Source organism: Suricata suricatta, chromosome 8, assembly GCF_006229205.1.
Source record: "Suricata suricatta isolate VVHF042 chromosome 8, meerkat_22Aug2017_6uvM2_HiC, whole genome shotgun sequence".
Lineage (NCBI taxonomy): Eukaryota > Metazoa > Chordata > Mammalia > Carnivora > Herpestidae > Suricata > Suricata suricatta.
The window spans coordinates 996,768-1,005,018 of record NC_043707.1 but is presented as its reverse complement, the minus strand read 5'-3'; the positions used below and the strand labels follow the sequence as shown (position 1 = coordinate 1,005,018).

General features: G+C 64.7%; 1 long non-coding RNA gene across 1 annotated transcript; it reads left to right on the top strand.

The window, feature by feature from the left end:
* The first annotated feature begins 566 nt into the window (after positions 1–566).
* On the top strand, positions 567–1,449 carry LOC115298467. The gene is made up of 2 exons (XR_003911761.1): positions 567–797; positions 1,264–1,449. It is a non-coding gene; the product is annotated as an uncharacterized LOC115298467 (long non-coding RNA).
* The last annotated feature ends 6,802 nt before the right edge of the window (positions 1,450–8,251 follow it).

Genomic DNA, 8,251 nt, shown 5'->3' with positions numbered 1-8,251 from the left:
CGCGCCCTGCTGCCGCGCGCCCGCGCCGCGGGCTCCGCTCGGGAGCCCGAGCCGGGTGCGGCTTTCCAGTCAGGCGGCGCCGCGGACACCTGCTCCCTTAAAGGAGCCGCGTCCCCGAATGGAGGGAGCGTCTACAAACTCCCCCTCGCGATGCGTGTGTCCACTCGAGGACACGCCGGCGGGCAGCTGGGGCAGGGGGAGGCCGAGATCGCTAAGGGATCCCCGGATGCTGCGCGGGAAGCTCTCCAGGCACGGGCTCAAGAGGTCTCCTTGGGGCTGGGGCTAGGGGCCTGGGGAGAGAGACCACTGAGGCCTAAGGAGCCCCTGAAGCGTCGCAGCACGGTGATGGTCCCCCGAGCACGGCGCCCTGTGAAACCCCTTGCAATTGGTCAGTTCCGGGCCCTGGGCGGGGCGTACGTCGAAGCCGCCCAATGAGTTGACCCGGTACAAGAGGCCGAGTGCCTACCTGACCGACGGGAGGAATAGTGCGGACGCTCCCTAACCCGGGGACTGGCCGGGGGTGGGGGTGGGGGCGGGGCGCCGGGGTTCAAGGCGGGTGGGGGAGGGGTGAGAGGCCCGGAGCGTACGCTGGCCCCTCCGGGTCTCTCGCCGGGCACCTCCCAGTCGCGCCCGCCTCGTGCCGGAACCCTCAAGCTCACGGTGAGGAGCGGGCGCCTTCCAAGGTCAGCCCGCTCTACCCGTGAGCGTTTTGGGGTCAGGGAGCCATATGCTGTCCCGGACCCCCACCCTGGGCAGCAGCCGGTGGAGGGCACCTCGGCCAGGCTGTCCGTCATGAGGTGGGGGGCGCTGGACAGCAGAAGCGACTTGCATTCATTCACTCCTGCTTTCCCTCCCTTCCCCCCTACTTCCCCCAGAGACCCCTAGTTGGCCCTGTGCTGAGGCTGCCAGCTTCCCCCCGGAGCTTGGACCACAGGTCCGGCGTCCAGGGGATGCTCAGTGCATCCATTCCATGTACTCAGAGACGTCCTGTTCCTTGGGGAGTAAAATGAGGGCATCTCACAAGACCTGAGATGGCCAGGGGTGTCCCCTGGGTGTGGTGGTTGGGAACCGCTGGGTTGGGGACAGGTTCTGCCTAGGTTACCTCCCCATCAGTAATGGCCTGTAGGGCTCGGGGTCCCAGGTGATAAAGGCCTGGCCCCCCTTGAGCAGAATGTAAGAGTTCCAGGTCTCTCCCAGACTCTGAACTCCAAAGGGGCTGCCCCACTCCTGGATCCCTCCGTGACCCTCTGCCCCTCCGTGCAGGCAGCTGCGGGTCTCCATCTCTGGTGCCGGGATCCTCAGAGGCTCCCCCAGGACACCTGTTCTCTGGGGCCCCAACTCTGGATCAGAAGTTCTGAGTGGTCCTGGGAGTGTGTGTTTTAACAAGAGCCCCAGCTGACCTGGGCACATGGCTGCTCGCTACCCTCTAATAAACTGGCTTCCTGGGGAGAGGCTCGGGCTTCGGTGCTGTATTTCTCGCGGACACCGGGGAGTTCGCACGGGGCTGCATCGGGAAGGCATCGGACAAATTGCAGTAGCCACTGAAAGGTGGTGGTGGTGCTGGGGGGAAGAGAGGAGAACCAGGGGCTTATGTGGGCCCAGCGCACATGGGGCCGAGAAAGCAGGGCTGGCCGCATGGGGTGTCCTAGAGGGGTCATGAGGGATGCAGTTGGGAGAGGCCGACCAATGGGGTGTGTGGCCTGGGCCAGTCCCTGTGGGCCATGGGGAGCCATGGAAGGTTGTAGAGCAGGAAACATAAGACATGCTGTCTTTACGTGTGGTGAGGGGATACCTGGAGATCGGGAGATGTGGCCCCTTGGCCCTGGTGGCCAAGTTACCAACCAGTAGTAAGAACTGTCCCCCTGGTGAAGAGTGGCCCTCCTGCTGGGAGGAGAGGCAAGAACGGTGGAGGAGGAAGGGGCCTCGAGCTGGAGGACAGGCTGGAGGAGGGGAGGAGGAGGGCAGAAGGCTTCTTCTGGTCCGGTTCCCTCAGCCCAAAGCCCCCTTGAGCTCACACCCTGGCACACATGTGCTCGGTGACAGCCTCCTGGTCGGTTGTCCATTCATCCTTCAGCTGGCATGCTGTCGACCTGGGTGCATGGCAGGGAACAGCGGGGCGAGGACCTGAGCGTGGCCCCTGTGACAGCCAGCCTGAAAGCGGGGACCTCAGGTCTTCACTAGAAAGGGGCTGGATGCTGCCACCAGCAGGCGGGTCCAGCGGGTTTGCAGGAGGCCCCGCGACATGATGAGGCCCGGGGAGCGCACCAGCCGCTTGGGGAGCTGTGGTAAGAAGCGCCTGGCTGGAGGCCACTAAGCACGCAGTGAGCTGTCACACAGCTAAGGGACACACACCTGGCTTAGGTGGGGTGGTCACGGGGGTCTCTGAGGAGAGGGCATCCAAACTAAGTCCTGAAGGAGGAGCAGGACCTGGCTGCGGGGAAGCTGGGGGATGATGCGTCCTTGCGGAAGGAACGGGAAGCAGGTGCGCAGGAAGAGCCCTCGTGGCTGGCGCAGTGGGGGCAGGGGAGGCCGGCCCCAGGCGAGGTGGGAAGGGCCAGTTGGGCTGGACCTGGCATGACATTCCCAGGGTGCTGGGGACTTTGGTGTGTGTTCAACGTGTCGCAGTCCAGGCGCCCCCAAGTCCCTGCCCGGGTGGCAGTGACGGGCAAGGCAGGTCTGACTCTGCCCCACACTGTTCGCTCACCCACGGAGGTAAGTAAGCGCGGGTTAAAAGGAGACTTCCCATCGCCGCCCCTGCGCCTCGCACCCCTGTAAACACAGCTCGGCCCCAGCCACGCGCCTTGCCCGCAGCCAGACGGTCACCTCCCAAGATTCTGTGTCCACGGGCTCCTTCTTGGTGGGGGGGGGCGGGGGGGCTGCCGGAGCCGTGATGTAACCACGAGGGCCCGAAGGGGGGCCCTTTCTCTGTCCTGGTCAGAGACCTCACAAGGCCTCCTCCGTCCTCAAGGCCACGCAGCTCCCTGCGCCCTGAGAGCCGTCTGTGAACACTGCTAGGTGCGTGACTGTGACTCGTGAGACCGCTCCGCGGTCCGCGGCCAGCGGGCCGCGCCCCCTCCCGCCGCTCGGTCTCCACACCCCGGACTCCAGCGCCTGGTGACTCTCAGGACCAAGGATGTGTGTCCCCATGGCTGAGTCGGGCCCAGGTCGCTGCTAGCCCGTCCCTGAGGAGGGACCAGATGCGCCGCCAACGGGCCAGCACCACTGTGGTCCCTGTCCCCAGCGCCCCCCCCCGCCTCGTGGTGTGCCACATCGCTGACTCACCCCCACGGTGTCTTCTCCGGAGGAATGAGCCCGAAGCCTGCTGTGCCTCCCCCCGCGTGGACTCTCCGGCCCCTTTGACGCAGCAGACGCTTCCTGAATGTGTGCCTGTGCTGGGGGACAGCTGGGAATGGGCCGTGGGGGCCACAAGTGAGGACCGTCCCTGGGCCTCCAGAGCTGGCAGTCCGGCGGGAAGACAGCTCAGCAAAGGGAGCACGCAGTGAGAGCCACACAGCTGGGCAGGTGCTTTCTCACGGGTCAGGGAGGCCTTCCTGAAGGAGGCAGCATCCAAGCGGGTGCTGGGAGGGTCCAGAGGGTGATGGGAAGGGGTGCTCTCGGACAGGGCAGGGCGAGGAGTGACTCAGAAGGGTCAAGGTAGGAGAAGGGGGGTGGTCCGTGTCCGGTGGGAGAGAGATGGAAGTGGTCCAGAGACGCGGGATGCACATGAGGGCTTGGAAAGTGCAGGACTGACGGGGAGACCAGTGAGCCGACTGTGGGGCACTCGGAGGTGGGGGGGTGGAGGGGTTTAGTGGCGGGGACAGGAAGGAGGAGGGAGGCTGAAGGTGTGTGGGGGGAATCTAGGCCTTGCTCTCAGGAGCAGGAAGTACAGAGAGTCAAGGCTGACACCTAGCCCTGAGGCTGGGTGGCTGCGGGCTGGGGGCACCCCGCTGGGGGTGCCGGGCTCTGCAGGGCAGGTCTGTGGGACCAGGGCGCACGAGACACCACTGCAGGTGCAGAGTTGGGCATCGTGGCGTGCAGGACGGGGACAGTGACCCGGGAGAGCAGGCACCCGCGCCCGGTGGCGTGGCCCGTGGCCAGGGCCCGTGTGGGAGGCGGCCCGCAGGGAGCCCCGTGGTGCGGGGCGCATGGAGGACCGCGAGGGGAGGCCTGCGGGCAGCCGCGCCGCCCCAGTTTGCACTCGGCCTCGGAAGTCCCTTCCCATACGACCCCAGGGCCCCACTCCGGTGTGGACTCAAAAGGATGGGACCCAGGCACTGCCACCAACCCGGCCACATACGTGCACGTCACACAACAGCCCGAACCCGGGAGCCACGAGTCACCGTACACGGATTAACAGGCGGCCGACAGCCCCGAGGTCACGGGAAGGAACGAAGCGGGGGCCCAGGAGTCCACGCAGGCAGTCTGGACCGGCGGTGCCCGGGGGGCCGGGAGTGGGGGTGCTCGCTGGGCACAGCGCCCTCGGGGGCGCGGGGGGATGGGTCTGTGCCCCACACAGAGCGGTGGCCGCACATGCGCCACGCCCCTGAGCGTCTGTTGGAAGAGGGTTATGACAACATGTTTTATGTTGTGTGTTTTTAGTACAAGAATACAGAACAAAAGCCCTGAGTCCGGCCAGGGGTGCTGGGGACTTGAGTAAACCAGGGCTGCGGGGGGCCAGTGGAAACCGGCCCTCAAGACCAGAGCCAAGTGGCCACAGGGTCAGGGAGGGGAGGTTGGTCTGGTTTAAACTCGAACAGTTGGACTTGTGTCAATGGCTGCTGAGGAGGGGAGTGCAATGCATTTAAGAAATCCACATTTGGGGGCGCCTGGCTGACTCAGTCGGTAGAGCATGTGACTCTTGATCTTGGGGTTGTGAGTTCAAGCCCCACGTTGGGCTCTGTGCTGACAACTTGGAGCCTGAAGCTTGCTTCAGATTCTGTCTCCCTCTCTTTCTCTCTCTCTCTCAAAAATAAAGATTAAAAAAAGTAAAAACACACACATTTTTTTCTAAACGGAAAAAGAAAAATACTATCAGTAACAATGACTCAAAGAAAAGTAAGTGACCTTAGTAAATAAAGCAGTTCACCAACACCAATTAGAAAAACACCGAAACCTGAAAAGCTGGTTGGCCAAGGAAGGCCAGAGATCAGTGACTCAGAGGGACCAGATCAGGGATAAACAGGGGAAACTGAGGTCCACCCAGGTAAGATGGAAAGTGTGGGCACACGGAAACAGGGCAGGGTCCGGGGACAGGGCGCCAGGTGTGCGACCCAAGGGCTTGAGGACAGACCGCCTGCCCAGGGGGAGGTGGTGCCCAGATTCTGACATGAGAGCGCGTGGCCCTCTGGCATTTCACAGCATCTGTGGTGGGACTGGGGTCCCCCCGTCCCCACGTCCAAGCCCTGGCCCCCAGTGCGTGTTTGTAGGCAGGGCTTTCAGGAGAGAAGTAAGGTGAAGGGAGGTGGGACCCTGATCCTGTTAAGATGAAGGTGACTTCCCGCCCCAGGGACCGTGAGGAATGCGGCTGCTCAAGCCCCAGGCGCAGTATTTGTGGTGCCAGCCTGGCCCCAGGGGTTTGCCCGTCTGTCACTGTGCCTGCCTGCATCCAGCCCAGCCCCCTGTGGGGGCAGAGTGAGGTGCTGGGAGCTGAGGGCTGGGTGCCTGCCCCAGGAGTGGGGGCAGCCTGTGGGGGGCCCCCGGGGGAGGGGCAGGAGCAGGGTTTTATTCGGTCCGCAGTTGGGATGCTTACTAAACGGCCAGAGACTGAGGACAGGCCTGCGCACAGAGGACGCAGGGGTCTACCTGAGGGGCGCAGCTGATTAGTCACCGCGCAGAACAGACTACCAGGGCCAGACGCCGAGGCTGCGTGGCTGGGAACAGACGTCCTGGTTGCAGTGGGGACGAGTGTGTGTGTGCAAGCCCGGCCTCTGCCTCGTGCTCAGGGGGTCTGGGTAGACCACAAGCCACAGGGCAGAATCCTAGTGCCCCGCCTTCCCGGCTGGCTGTGAGGCCCTGGGAAGGTCAGGGCCACTCACGTAGCCTGGGCCCCGAGGGCCCTCATGCTGGCCTGGGTCTGCTGCATCTGGGCCCCTTGAAATCGGCAGGTGACAAACGCACTGTCGCTTGATGAGTGGGCGGGAGTGGGAGCCCCTCGTGTGGTGTACATGGCCTCCAAGATGCCTCTTTGTCGGTGGCAGGAGGCACAGCCCGTGAGCTGTCCGTCATCTTGGAAGGGGCAGCTCAGCGGGTCCTGAACCAGCGCAGCCCAGATGTCTCGCCAGTGAGTCACCCCCGGCAGGCGTGGGTCTCACCAGGTACGTGCGCCTCCTGGCCGACAGCCACCATGTCCTCAGCGCGCTGCGCAGGAGGGCTCGGTGACCCTGGGCAGCCCCCGGTGCGTGTCCTTCCCCGTGAGTGCCGCCGGCTTCGCTACCCCTCCCTGAGGCCGCTGGGAAGGAGCACACTCCCCAGATGGACAGCCCGCTCCCAGGGCCCAGGGCTGTGGGTCTGTCCTCGCGAAGACCCGGCCCCGCATCTGCTGCTGAAGTTACCAAACATCCACCAGGGCCTGTGCGGTCTCCGCAGGGACTATGCCCGTGAACTCAGTGGGGCTACGAGGGGGCCGCAGAGGGCTGTGCCCTTCCCCGGGGATGGCCCATTGCCTCTGATTCACAGACTCGGCCGGGAGCCGAGGGGAGGCGTTTCCCACTGCGCTGGTCCCAGCGTGCCTGGGGAGCGCCCTCTGGGAGAGCTGGGGCTCGCTGGCCTCTCCTCCTTCCGGGTCCTGGACGGAGGAGGCCCCAGTGCCCGATCGGGTCCTGGACGAGACTCAGTCCCTGGACAGTATGTAGTCAGACTCTGGCAACAAGACTTGGTTTTCACCGAGTTAACTTTCAGGTTGTGTTTCTATTTACAAGTGACACAGGTCTTCCATTCCTGCTACCGCTTCAGGGCTGTTGTGTCCAGCCCAGGTGTTAACCACACACCTGATCAAACTGATAGCAAACTGGGGGAGCCAGGAATAGTCGGGGGGCGCTCAGGGTCAGACCCCCAGGACCAGTTGCCCTGCTCTCTGCCGCCCCCTGCGGGCCACGTCCTGAGGACCCGGCGCGCTCACCTGGGCTGGTCTGTTGTTCAGGTTTGGGGGCACAAACGGACTGCCCACTCTGCACTAGGAGTTGCCTCCATCCATGGCCCTGGCGGCCTAGAGACGAAGTGGGGACACGTGCCCTCCGAGGGCTCCTGGAAATGCTGGTGCTTTGGGGGGGGCAGCAGAGCAGCTGCCCCTAGGCTGGGCTCAGCGCGGAGCCAGTGGGGACCCCTAAGGGCACCCGGGGCCTCAGCCCAGAGCTGCGCCTGCAGGTGGGCTGTGGAGGGTTGGGACAGGGGGACAAGCTTCCGCCAGGACACTTAAGCTCCATGGCCTGACCTCTGCTCCCTGACCTGTTTCATCCCGACCTCCACGCCTTGACCTGCGCACCTTTACCTCCATGCCCTGACCTCCGCTGGGTGACTCTAACCTTGGTGCTCTAACCCGGGCACCTGACCCTGGCTCCCTGAGCTGTTAGGACTGAATACCACAGGCCCGCAGTACCTCCTTGTGGCCACACGGGGGCGTAAGAACCGCTCGCCCGCGCAGGAGGGGCGTGGCCAGCGCACCTGCAGGCGGTACCAGGTCCCCTGACTCCTGGGCGCTGTGCCCTCAAGGGCTGGGCTCTTGGGACTGTCTCTCGCCAACTCCAGCTTCTCCTTCGAGCTTGAGGGGTTACAGAGACCGCTCACGTTCGTGTGCAGGTGTGCCCGCCCTCAGGGACCCGTTGGGAGGGCGACATGCCCACAGCGCTTGTCAGCCGTTTGGAGGCTGAGCAGCCTGTCCGAGGGCTGCACCTTCTCCATCCTTTGGGTTTCAGTCTCCCGCGCTCCAGGGGGCCGGGGACATCTGCCCGTGCTCGCTGCGTACGCCCAGTGCCAGGGACAGTGCCTGACAGGCCATTCACTGAAATGTCTGCATTGAGTCGGCTGAGTCGACAGGCTGGGGACACCAGGGGGGACATGAGGTAGGTTATGAAGTGCCGTCTTTGCACCCGGTTCTTGCAGACACCTGTGGTCTCTAGGTTTGCCGCTGGGCACGCCTGCGCATGCTGGGGCTGGAGGTCTTGCTGGCCTGACACCCCCCCCCCCCCCCCCCCCCCCCCCCCCCCCCCCCCCCCCCCCCCCCCCCCCCCCCCCCCCCCCCCCCCCCCCCCCCCCC